At 39.1% G+C, this 14,147-nt stretch overlaps 1 long non-coding RNA gene across 3 annotated transcripts in view; it reads right to left on the reverse strand.

Annotated features, from left to right (window-relative positions):
• Nucleotides 1-4,818: 4,818 nt before the first annotated feature.
• Nucleotides 4,819-14,147, reverse strand: part of LOC102082290 (uncharacterized) — a 40,378-nt gene continuing 31,049 nt past the window's right edge. For all 3 annotated transcript variants that reach the window (XR_003219768.1, XR_269158.4, XR_269157.4), the window contains one exon: nucleotides 4,819-9,779. This is a non-coding gene — a long non-coding RNA (uncharacterized LOC102082290). The remainder of the gene's footprint in view (nucleotides 9,780-14,147) is intronic.

The following is a 14,147-nucleotide window of genomic DNA, read 5'->3' on the forward strand; positions in this document are numbered from 1 at the left end:
TTGTTATCTCTAAGGAGTTACACAAGCAGAAATACACACCACGCACACACACACTTGAGGGATTGGTTCCACCGAGAGATTCAGTGAGCCATCTGCCAAATTAGGCCATGAGCCACAAGCCCACGACTTCACTGTTCTATTCAATTTTCAATTATTGGGCTAGAGGCCTAAGCACAAGGTCTGTAGACTCATTTTTGAGCACTTCCACACATTAATAGAAAAATACTTTTCCACACATGTACGCAATATGGGATGAGATGAATCATTGAAACAAGGCTGTGTTATTCATAATGTTTTCATAATGGATAACTTACATGGCACCACAGCTTGTTTAGATTTCTTTCTTTTTTTATTTATTCCACCGTGGGCATGAAATGCACCGAAATTCTTCAGTGAGACATCGGGTCTTGAATGAAATAAAGACATCATGGCATTAATCTACATACATGCATACACATGAGCATGCCTGCATGTAGTATTCTGTATTCTGCAAACGGACACATAAAGACAGCAACTGAGGCTCCTGAGGCAGTGGAGCTGCTGTACCCAGTGCCAGCTCCACCCCTTCCAAAATGTCAGAGGTGTTTATAGCAGGGAGGGTGTGAGGTGATAAACGCATCCGACTGAAAATGTCAGAGTGTCACCTGTTGCCATGACAGCCGGCAAAGTTTGGCAAGAAGTAGAGTGCGTCTGCCAAAGGCCAGATTATTTGCTTCTGCTAATTGAGGCTGCAGTTTGTAGGACGACTGTATACAAGTGTGATAAAAATATGGAGGAAAATCTGAATCTCTCTGTATAAATATAAAACAAAGAAAATAACCATCCTACATATCCTAATTACACTCTACCAGTGACAGTGATCATTCAGATGCCAAAGTTTCAACGAAATCAAAATACAGTTGTTGTATTTTTTGTTTGCTTGCTTTTTTAGAGAGAGTGCTGGCTAAGAACTGAAGGGAGTACCTAGGTAGAAGGTGTTTAAGAAAACAGCTCATGTTTATCAGTTTTTAGGTAGAACCTTGAACTGCAGATTGGATCGTCCAAAGTGAAACGAGGCTGCCTCTGGAGAGACTGCAAACAAAATGAAAAGTTAAAACTTGTTTTCCAGTAGTGCCAGTTGTACAATGTGCATTGCAGAACCTTTGCAGTAAGTAGAAGCAAGGATTTTTTTTAACTCCCCCCAGTTAATATAATTAATTGAATTTCAATATAATTGAATTTTATTTAAATAGCACAAAACCACAACAGTTGTTTCGGGGTAGTTTATATTGTAAGGTAAAGTCCCAACAATAATAAAAAAGAAAACCCCAACAATTAGACAAACCCCCTTTGAGCAAGCACTTGGTGACAGCGGGAAGGAAAAACTCCCTTTCAACAGATTAGAACAAATTAGAAACCTATGGCAGAACCAGGCTCAGGAAAGTGCAACCATCTACCGCAACAAGTTAGGGGTTATGGGAAGGAAACAGAACAAAAGAAACTCAGTGGAAGAGAGCCAGAGATTAATAATAAATGCTGAATAAATGCAGAATGGTGCACAAACAGATAGGCATTCATTTTATTCTTTAAGCTTCAATTAATTTCAATACAGTGCAATCCAATATAATGTTAATCCAAACTTTCAAAACTAAGACTGAGTATGAACATATTGAAGTTTTACAAGGAGTAATATTAAATATTGTGATAAATTCCGTGATTATGAATGAACTTCATCTTCAAAAATCTAGTATTTTAAGAAATCATCAACTCCAACACGGGCCTGTAATGAAGCAAGATAACATTTAGCTAATTACACATAAACTCTGACACCTGTGTCTCTTTTCCACCAACATGGTACCTTGGAAAGAGCCATCAAACCAGCCCATAACAGGTTGGGATCATTTCCATGGAAAGTAAATCATGAATTTGATAGCTGCATCTGCCAATCATTGATGAATTCATTGTGGTGAAATTCTGCTAACACCAGTGCTTCCAACTTTGGACCTAGCAATTTTGTGGTGCTGTTCTGCTGCCAGCTATTTAGCACTGGCACCAATCTTTTTTTGGTGGAAATAGGCGTAACTGGTTCTTGACTGGGCACCAGCACTGGCACTGTGTCAGTTGAAATAACAGAGGCATTTATTTTCTGCCAAAATACAAAGGTCTAAATTCTCCATGAAACAAAAAAAGCAAGCACAACTCTGCACTTCATTTGATGACGTCTTTTAGTTGCAGTCAGTTTTTGTCATTAAATGCTTGTTTCATATAACTTGTTCCTAATAAGTGCATACATGCACATGATTTTAGAACACACCATCCTTTGAGTGAAAACTGTTTTCTCTTTGTGCATTAAATAAAAATATATCTGCTGTAAATAAAAACAAATTGCAAATTATAATATTTTCTAAAGTATCTACGTATACAACCAATAGTCTGTGCTTTTGTTCACTTGATAAATAGTATTACTTTGAAGTGACAATTGCCAGCCATTGTTTTCCTGGTGCACTCCGGTTGTGTGAAGCAGCTGCTGACTGTGTTCCTGGAGGCGGCTATGGAGCTCACTGTTGACTAATTATTATGGAAATGTGATAAATTACTATACTTGACTAAAACCTAGTGGATGCCAGCGGTTAGAAGTTTATGCTAAGTTTACAGCAGCTTAAAATATTAACAACATATTAACATATTAAGGTGAGGTTTGAAGAGGAGAACAGAACAGAAAAATGTGTGCTTTCTTAAAATACACAGTATTGCTTGCAAATAAAAGTGACACAGATATTTGAATTCGACTGAAAGCTAAAAGAAGTTGTATTTTAATGAACATATTATCATAGTTTCCTTTGCAAAATATCTAACAAGGCCTTATTGTATCGTCAGCTCCAGCAATGTACATGTATCAGATATTGGTTCAAAGTAAAGAGTGTATGTAGTCATTTAAAAAAGGTCATTGACCAGACTGGAGAAAGTAACACTCCACATAAATAGAGTTTATAATAAAGTGCTGTGACAAACTATTATTATTTTCCTCCTTCCTCATTTCTTTGTTTTTATTTGTCACACTTAAATGTTTCAGATCATCAGACAAAATTTAATATTTGTCAAAGATAACATAAAAGGTAGTTTTTGTATGAAGATTTCATCTATTAAAGTGAAAAAAAGTCATCCAAACCTGACTGGCCCTGTGTGAAGAAGTAATTGCCCCTGAACCCTAATAACTTGCTGTGCCACCCTTGGCAGTGAGAATTGCAATCAAGTGTTTGTGATAACCGACAATGGATCTTTGACATCACTGTCGATAAAGTTTGTTTCAGAGTTTTAATTCAACAACACTGGAGGGTTTTGAAAGCCTGTTTAAGGTCATGTTAAAGCATCTCAACCTGATTTGAGTCTGGACTTTGACAACATCACTCCCAAACCATATATTTATTTATATTTTTGTTTCTTTGGTTTATTTTAGCCATTCAGAGATGGATTTGCCTTTTCAGATCATTGTCCAGCTGCATAAGCCAAGTAAGCTTATGCTTCAGGGCGCATAAACTGCCAGACATTCTCTCACAGTACTTTCTGCAAAGTTTTCCAGGTCCTGAAGCAGCAAAGCAGCGGCAGACCATCACTCTACCACCGCCATGCTAAACTGTTGGTATGATGTTCTTTTATGAAATGCTTTGTTAGTTTTACACCACATGTAATGGGACTCAAACTTACTAAATGGTTCAACTGTGCTCTTGTCAGTCCTCAGAATAGTTTTCCAAAAGTAATTCCAGAGGGGATCATCAAGATGTTCTTTGGAAAATTTAAGACAAGTCTTTGATCAGAAATGGTTTTACCTTTGGAACACTTTTAGTCTGTTTCATATTGTTGAATCAGGAACACTGACCTTAGCTGAGACAAGTGAGGCTTGTAGTTCTTTGGATGTTTTCCTGGTTTATTTTGCGACCTCCTGGAATGGTGCACCACTGTTTCAACTTTTCCACGTTTGTGGATAATGACTCTCGCTGTGGTTTGCTGGAGTCTCAAAGCCTTAAAAATGGAGCTGTATCCCTTTGCAGACTGAAAGCTGGCTGTTTCTCATCTAGTTCTTTAGATGCTACAAAACATGGTGTTTTTGAGATCTTTTAACCTACATCACTTTTCCAGACAGATTCTATTTAAGTGATTTATTTGATTCAACATTCCTGACAGAAATGAGGCCTGTGTGTGGCCAGTGAAATCGAACTCAGTTTTCAAAAGTTTGTAAATATAGTTAATTCACAGTTCGCTTTCTTATAGGGCCAGATAGATTTTGATAGCTTTTGTCCCTTAATAAATGTGACATCATTTAAAAAATCAATTTTGTATTTATTTGGGTTATGTTTGTTTTTAAGTGTAACTAATATTCCAAAAAATAAAAAATCAGGAAGGGGCACATATTTTTTTCACAGCACCATACGCTGATGCCTTTTTGAGTTGCTTTTTAAATTACTGATGAGCATTGTAAGCAACCTGCTTCTACAAAAGAATTTACAGGCTAAGGTTAGGTGTTGTTCAGTTTGAAATGTAATCCAGTAATCGGTTGTGAATGCAACCAATTAAGGAGCAAGAACTAACAATACTCAATGTGAATGCTTTGCTTATTGTGGCTTTAATAACAACTGAGGCCCGTGATCTATGAGACACATTTACACATCTACACCATATGGATTCTTGAGAAATGCTTCTTAAATATTTTCATTTGTGTGTTTGAGCAGCAGATTTAGCCCAGTGGGAGCGTGGGTGTTATGGTCTTTTGTAAACTGACACACTGATAAAAGACCAGATCTACCAGTGCATGGTGCCATACAAAATAAAGAAGTCTGGAAATGGAATTCATGACTGCTTTTATTTATTTAGTTTAATTTACTGAAACAATACACATGAGCACTAATACAGCGATCAAATGAATTTGCACAGAACTTGTCCTTAGTGATTATTTGACTTGACTGAATAAATTATGTCATCATTATTATTATTTTTATTATTTTTAGCGGGCAAACAGCCACCATTTGTGGTCCTAAGAGGAAATGAAATTTATAATAGTTGGCATCCTTTACAGCAGTATATTGTGCATTCATCTTCTCTCGAATAAAAGACTTTGCTTTACACATAAAAATAATGCTTAAATGAAGTTAAGTCATAATTAAACCTCAGATCCAGTATATTTGCTCTGTAATTAATCACAGGTAAGTTCTGAGCAAGTGTGGATTTTAAAGAGCTTTAAAAGAGGCTGCTATGATTTTAACAAATATGTGCAATGACAAATGCAAACAGTCTGAAATCCAAGATTGAGGAACTTAAGAAGTAATGGAGCAGTTATTTGCCTGCTGCTGTTTTAAAGAACATCTTTGAACGAACACATGTAAACGATCATTTTCTTCCCTTTAATCTAAACATTTGAAAGGCTTGCAAAAAACAAATATAGAGCAATTTAGCAGTAGCAATCAAAAGTTACCTCATCATCAGTTAAACTCACTGATTATGTAAGGGATGAAGTCTTCTTCATAATCTGGACTGCTTTCTTTTTTATTATTAATTAGAATGGATGATAATGCATCTTCTGCACTAATGATAAGTACAGAAGGGAACCAGTGTATTGTGAATTTCTGCCAGCAGTTTTATTTCAGCTGTATATTACAACCAAGTCAAGAGTATACCCGCCCATCAGCTCTTAAACTCTTGAATACATTTATTTTTTCAGGTCAAAACTGAGTCAAAGAAATACACCTGTGATGTTGAATTACTAACTAATTAGGCTTTTGTTTTGCAAAAACTCTTTTTGTTGTGATCTTAAATCTTTAATTTTATTTCATTTCCACTGTAGTGACTGGAAGTCCCTCTGCAAAAAAAAGCATGTCTTTTATCCCTTTTATCCCTCTTGTTGTTTACCCATTATTTGATATGAATTGACTCAGACCAAATGGAATCAATTATGTGGATTTGCTTGCTTTGTTTACTTTATTCACGGAGAACAGACATGTGCTCGGAGCTTCAACGCTTAGTGTAAAGACTGAGCCAGTTTAAATCCAGAGGTTAAGAAATTTCTCACACACCGAAATAAGCAAACAGCCTGATGAGTGATATTGTGACGCCTCACAGTAAGTCTGCCATGGTGTGCATCTTACACACTCTGACAACACACCAGCTTGTGCAACACAGTCAAAACAATCACCTTCTGATCCGCAAAAGGTCAAGTGTTGACTTTGACAAAGGCCAAATCGCTTTTCCCTTTCTTTCAATCTGTCTCTTTTCTGCCTTCCTCTTTTCATCTGGTTTTGGACCGTTACCTTTATTATTCATTGGCCTGTTGCTTCAGAATGAGAGTACTGCAACTAAGCCTGCTAGTCCGCTGTCAGGATTCTTTTTATTGTTCATAATCTTCTCAACATATAGTGACATGTATGAAAATCTATGCTTTTGAGCACCTTACTGAGTAAATAACTAACTGTGCAGTGGAGTGTTTGGGCTTCTCCGGCACACGGAATCTGGTGGCGAGACAAGATGAAAACACGTGTTGGCATCAAAGCCTCAAGGGGATAAATGTCCAGTGTACCTGAAGCTCTCACACTGCCTGGCTTTTACCAGTCTGTGCTTCTGTCCAGGCCACTGGATTCTTCCAGGATAAAATCTGTTCTCTCTGTGTCTCTCTCCTGGGCTGTTTCTCTATGGCGCCACAGGGGAACAGTAAGACCAAGAGTAAGCCTCGGAGAGCAAATTATGTACATTTAAATGAACCGTTTCCTTGAGTCTGCTCAGCTCAGCGCTGAGAAAGAGTTCAGATGGAACAGAGCTGGAAGAGCAGGTTGAGAGGATGTGTGTCTAAGTGTGTCTGTGTGTATGTGTGTGAGACAGAGAGACTGTGTCAGTGAAACACACGGTGCAGCCCAGAGTAGGAATGTAAAACTTGAGTGGACCCCAGGCCCTCGCTTAGCCTTAATAGCTTTCCTGTCCACCTCCTCCTGCTGCATTAGAGTTACATTTCCACTCTGGGGGGGATGTTCTCTCTTTTATATATTTATTTATTCTATTTTCTATCCCTGCCCAAATGCACCGTCGTCATCCACGCAGTCACTTCACAGAGGTGGCGCTGCAAGGCTCACTTCAAAAAATGCCTAAACACACCTACAGGGATCAGGGAGAGACAGAAAGAGACAATAAAGTTTCCACAACCATCAGTTCTGCTCACACATTCACACCTCTACACACACACACACACACACACACACACACACACACACACACACCTGTAGCTTCGCTTCACATTCAGACAATGCATCATGGAGCCCCCTTTGTTTGTCAGGCTGTTCCATTATTTACCTCCTCCCCCTCTCCATCCACCTGGGCCTTCCAATGCCATTTATCATCCCCGAGAAACCTTGTGTCCGCTAGAACTTGAAAACCTGATGAATAAGTAAACTAGTTCCTCCACATTGCAACACTTCCTGTCCTCTTCACAGGAACAAAGACAAAGAGTTGAAATGTGGCGGACTCTACACAGACCGGATTGTACAGGCTTTTGCTGCGCTTGAAAAAAAAATCCCTGACTTCATAAAGCCTTTCTTTGATTTTCAAAGCCTTCTAACAGTTTTCAGAATTTTTCTACAAGTCATTAAAGTCATTAAGCTACATGATAAGAAGAACTCAGAAATGGTGTTAAAGTGGCCCCTTGTGAGATTACACTGGCACAGCCTTATCCTTTGCTCTTATACCATCAGCCCTGTAGCTAACATGTGCAGCCCAATCATTCTCATTCTTGAGCTCAGGCTTTCTTCAGCACGCATCCATATAGTCCACTATTTGTTCAGCCTGCCAGCCAGCACTGTCAAAGCATTCTTGTCTACCCCACAAGCTGGAGTCAGCCAAAAAGTGATCTGCCGTTAGTGATTCAATTACTATATCCGGCTGGCCTCCACTCCCTGGGGCTGCTAGTGGGGGGTACAGAGGAAGATGGGAGTGCTGCGTGGAGCAAAATCACCGTCATTTTGCACCGTAACAGTACAGAATTAAAGATTAAGCCAATTAGAAAAACAAGAGGAAGTTGTTATGTCATTTCCAGTTGTTTTCGCTTTTTTTTTCTCCTCCACTTGACACGAATGTGTGTGTAAATCCCTCTGAATGCCTGTGTGTGTTTGAAGTAACTGATATTGTAAAAGCATTCCCATGCGGACTGTAAGCTCCCGACAACTTTTAGGCGCACTAATACCGACAAGGCTTTAAGCCGCAGGCATACCCTGGATGAAATATTTGCTGTGTCTGCCAGGAGACAAATCTATTCTCTGCTTTCTGTAAAATACTGCCTATGCGGCAATATCTTATTTGTAGGCTGAGACCAGAGTCTCACAGGGACCAATTTCCATCCCTGTGCTTTGTGTGTTAATTACAAGGGTCAGAAAGACTGATGGTTTAACAGAGAAGGTTATAAGGTGAGGTTATAAGTGTCCAGCTCTCCCTCATCCTTCCTAATTCCCATACTTTTCCCTTTTTTAATCTCTATTTGAGGCTTTTCTTCTCCAAGGGGTGTTCATGGATGAAAGACGATCTCAGTTGACTAGAAATATCAAATCCATGAGCTGCCATAAGCGATAGTGGATGACAAGGGGAAATTTCCATATCCTCTGGATCCCAGTGTTTGTGCTCCCGGTAGCACCAGTGGATGTACATGGAGGTCATGTGAAAGCTCTTTCTTCTCTTCTTAAGGGAATTGTGTCTCACTCTCTCTCCATCTCTCTCTCCCTGCTTCATATCATAGTCTCTTTCCCCTTTTCTATATGTTGACATGAGTTAAACCCCCTCAAGTCCTGCTTCTTGGGCTGAGCGAACCAGTGGGGCAAGCTGTGTGGGGACTGCATAAAATGTCATCTTCGCTCAGATGGCTGCTCGGTTAAGATCTCATGTGTTAATTGGAAAAAGATATCACATTACAGCTCCACTAAATTTATACATTTTTCTTAACCTTGTCATGTCTATATAAGAGGAGGTAAAAAAGAAGAGTCAGAGATAAAATCTCAGATTTTTTTTCAGACATTTTCACACTCCTGACTTCACAGATGTTAATGCCTCTGCTGTCCAAACACATTTCACAGTTGTCTTTTTTTCCCCCAACTTTGAGAAATCAACTGTGTGCCAGCAAACATGCTGCAGTGTTACATACAGTCTATCTCTCTAATTATCTTGTGAGAATTTAAAAGCTGAGATATGCAGATTGCTTCTACAAGGATCTAAATAACAGATAACATTATGTATTTTCACTCACCCATGCAATATAAATGTGACTCAATATTCATCATCTCAAAGAGCACATATTAAACCATTAATGCAACGCACGCCCTCGCCCGCCTTCTGAATAACCTAATTAGTCTTCAAATGAGATGTTGGCTGGTCTCTTATATTGTCTCATTTCACAGAAATTGGGAGGAAATCCACCGAGACAAGACAGATAGCACAGCTGTCTTAAGAGGTGCTTAACCAGACTTCACTACCATGACAATCCGAGAGGGATCATCTATTGTCTCTCTCTCACACGCGCGCGCACAAACAACACGCAGCATAGATAATGGTGAACATTACATTCTTATGCATAAAAAACATATATGCAACAGGCACAGATGTGTACCCATGCAACACTTGTTCCAAGTCCTTAAATGCTCAAACTGGGTGAGTGGGTTGGGGTGGGGGTGGGGTTCCCAGACCCCTGAGAAGACCACGCACCCTCAGGTGATAATTAGTGTGCAGTTCAGTGACCTTGCGGGGCCACAGCCGGGAGAGGTAGGAACCATGGAAGTTTTAGCCTGAAATAAAAAAGAAAAAAAAAAGTTGCAGAAAGTTTAGGCAGTTTTTGTCTTGACACACAGAAATAAAGCCAACAGGAGGAGTTATAGTGAAGCGCTATATCATAACGATGGAACCTCAAGCTCAACAGCATGCAAGGCAATGGGGGGTTTGTGTTGCGATTGTGTTTTAAAGTATGACTTGAGTACAGATTGCACAACACATGCACTGAACATAACCAGAGCTGGAACAATCATCAGTTATTTTTAAATAACCTTTTGTAATATAAAGTTAATATAAAGGTGAAAAAGAGAGACCCTCTAAAAATGTTATAATTATTGGTTATATATATAATATAATGAGCGAATCACTTGTTATTAAAATTAATAACAAGTTTGCCCTCTCATTATGTGGACGCGTAGTGGTAGCTAATATATAAGAATATGATGTGCTACACTATGAATTCATCGAAATTTGGTTTAGGTTAATCAAAACCTTCAAGAAGTTGATATCTTAACTTATAATTCCACATATCGAGCTATAAATAAATACAATAAATAGAGCTTAGAGCTTTTTTTTTTATTGTCATTGTGCAGTTTCTTGCACAGCGAAATTGGGTAACTGGACCACAAAGGTGCTAAAATAAGAAGAAGAGAAACCAATATACAATAAGGCTGAAAAAATAAAAATAAATAAATAAATAAATAGAATAGAATAAAAAGCAGTGTATATGTATACATATGTGAGTGGAACTATATACATGGTGTATGTGTAGGAAACATTGAAACAGACTGGGACCAAAATAATTGCACATGAGCCAAAAATATTGCACAGAACATGGAAAGACTGAGATATTGCACATAGATGATCAACAGCAGTGTCAGAGTGGATGTGTTGGGGAAGTCTGTATTTATTGTATTGGGGAATACAATAAATACACAATCCGCTGCGTATTTTATTTGATATTCTCTTCAGTTAGTCAAATTCTTGTGCTGTTATATTAATAAATGTATTTGTTTTTTCATCAGTGAGCCACCGACTTTGATTTTACACAGCTGTGGGATGATCAAATATGAGAAAATCACTTCCGATCACCAGAAGCATTTGCTGCGACTGAGCATGTGTGTTACCAACCCAGAGTCCCCCAGCGTCACCTCCATCCACCTTTCTTCTCCACCACAGAGCTTCAGCTGTTGTGACAGACCTGCTACCATGGGAGCATCTATTTCAGCACAAGCCTTGATCTTGAGTGACTTCACATTCGACCCTCGGTCTCTAATCAGATGTGCCACACATAAACCCCCAGATGGATCAGCTGCAGGATCTTGACTAGGTGCAGTCCTGGGCAGGAGTGTGCCTCTAACGTGCAAGGCTCTGGGTCATAGCAAGCTTGAAATGAACCACATAGGTCCTCCGACCAACTGACTTGACAACATGTAGTCCACCTGCTGCCAACTTTCTGACATACAGAGACCGAAACTCACTGAATGACTTATGAAAACGACCGATTCAATCCTAAATTACCCTCTTCAGCATGCTCCTTTTTGCAGTGAGTCACTATGGTCTTCAACACACACACAAATGATCAAACTCTAGTGTTATTGCAGATGTCCCACCCTCTGTAGGCGGATAATTACAGTGTTAGTGATGGGGAGAGGTGGAGGGTGGGGTATGGGACAGGCTGGGGGAGAGAAGGGGTAGAGGAGAGAGTCGAGCAGCACAATGATTCATCACCAACGTGCTCAACACACATCCCTCCTCGGCAACATGCCCGCTCCAACCCCCCCACCGGCAGTTTGGCGGCGTGCCCAGGAGTGACAAGGTGACACTGGCTCTTTTTTCATGTGCTGCAGCTCCACGCCACTCCAATCAAACTGCGAGCAGCACCTCTGCTTCACAACAACACACCGGCCGCTGACTGGCAGGAAGAGAGGTAAACCAGAACTGCGATCGGACATAAATCATTCAGTGGCTGACAACTGCTGCCAAACGTTGATTGCTTTCTGGTTATCTTCAAACCCCTTGTTTCATTGTCTCCGTTAGTGGCAACATATGTTGGGAGTAAAACAGAAACGTCTAAATATAAGTCATTGCGTGTGTGAGGTGACAGGCTCGGTGACACTATTCTGCAAAAACAGTACCCACTGTGTCTCAAATTTGAGACGTGATCAGGATTAGAATGTGTAACAGAAATTAAACTGATTACCAGTGCTCTCTAACTGCTGAAAAAAAAATATAAATTTGCTTTTCTATTCAACAACCACAAACTAAGTACAGCTTCACTGAAAAGAGAGTTGGCCTGCTTTCCTATAATTTGAGCTGAAAATGCAAGGGACAGAAGGGTATTCATTAACACTCTACAATATGTGGAAGAGTTGCTGGGACCTACAGTCTATGATTCAAAAAGAAAAGGAACTTATTGTTGACTAAATGTTATTTTTGACCAGTTTCTTTTTTAATCGCAGGTTAGCAGGTCCGAACAAGGCATTTTATTGTCTTCAGGGAGACACTATGGATCCACGAGGAGGGTAAAACATCGACAACAACAACAATAAGCACTAATGAATTTTGCGGACAAGGATTTCTAATATGACATTCACCATGACTCCCTAATGATTCTCCGCAATGTGTCACTGAAACGCAGCTACTGATGACAGCGCTGTCACTTTACCATGAATTGTTTCAAGGCTGACCTAGTATTGAACTTAGCTTCTCCATTTGGCCTCTTGACAGCTGTATCTCTTAACCGTGCGCATCACAATAATGGTCAAACAACTGAGACCGCATCTCATAATAAGAATGACTGTTCATGCTCGGAGACGCTATACATTTTCGTGGCCAGACGTGGGAGAATTATGCACTTGAATTAGCAGCACTGCTGTTCAATCATACAAGCTCCATATACTGCAGTGCTAACACAGCACTAAAATATTAGACTAATCGTAACAACAGCAGGACTGTAAAGACCTTAAAAAACCAAAGCTGAACATAAAACACGGGAGAGGATGAGATAGGGTTCACAGTTTCCTTCAGATTTGGACTTTAAATCGCACTGATACTGTACCATTGTTTAGAAATACTTACCATCCTCTTTTAATATAGCAACAGTTACATGAACAATAATGTATTACTGTTAAAAGACACAAAAAGAGGAATATAAGTGAAAATATTAGCAAGTGAGAATGACATTAGCTGTTTCGCTAAGAGCCACTAAATGACATATGTATAAGGTGAAGTGGCAAAGCCCTCTAGTGGCTGTGAAATTGTAACTTAATGTCCTTTACAGTCCAAAGACATATATGTTAGGTTAATTAGAGATTCTAAGCAGAAGAAACTGGATGAATACATGGCATTTTTGTTCCCAACACAGACTCTTGTAACAGTTTTGAGAGACACAGAGAAATTATGTTTGAAAAAGTATCTATGTGTTCTTCAAGAGGGTACGAACAAGCGAAACCCTGTTGTTTGCTTGGGGCAAACTCGTGCTGGAGAGATCCAGTACAGACAGGATGCTCATTTTCCAAAAAGAACTGCAGGTGAACTTCACTAGGGTGGGGAGGAAAAAAGGTAGGTGATAGCATGGATAAGCTTTCACCGCATCATTAAGCTGTCTTTGTAGAAATCCGCAACAACACCTGTTCAGGATGGCTGCAGAGTGTTCTGAGGATGTAAGCTCATTGTACAAGCAGATAATCTGTGCCCAACTTTGTCTGCAACACTTTTCTCTCTCCAGCGTGTGTGAGGATACACGCTTCATGAATGCTATCATTTATTCATTAAGCCTGTGCTAATTAAAACATTTTGCCTTCATTGATAGAATAGCTTTTATGCTTGTGTCAAAACACTTATTGTTTTTAATTTTCTGTGTTTACATTTGAAATAAAAATGGTTAAACAAAAAAAGGAATCTGTATATAACACTTATCCTGCAATAAAGGGGATGATGTGATAATTTGAATTGAGAAAATTAACAAAATGAGTATTCCCTCTTGTGTATTTAAAAAGTATATATATTGGTTTTCAAGATCATTCTGCTCACATAATTAAACCCTTAAGTTCAGCTCTTCTATTACATTGCAAACCTTACAGGATATTTATCTGGTGTACAACCTTGTAAAAACAAAAATTTTAAATAAATGACAAATATATGCAGCAAAAAAAGAAAAAAGACAACCCTTTAAACAAAATCACGCTTGAAAACTACTACAGACATATAAGAAAAATTAATTTTCCACCCATCAATGAGATGCTCTCTTAAACGCGAGTGAGTGGATTTTTGTCTAAATATGTGTGTGCACTCCTTCAGCACTCAAACAAAGCTAACTACTTCATTCCACTCAGGGATATACAGTAACAAAGGGTCAAAGCCTTCTGAAGCTATCAGATAGT

The sequence above is a fragment of the Oreochromis niloticus genome, linkage group LG4 (assembly GCF_001858045.2).
Source record: "Oreochromis niloticus isolate F11D_XX linkage group LG4, O_niloticus_UMD_NMBU, whole genome shotgun sequence".
NCBI lineage: Eukaryota > Metazoa > Chordata > Actinopteri > Cichliformes > Cichlidae > Oreochromis > Oreochromis niloticus.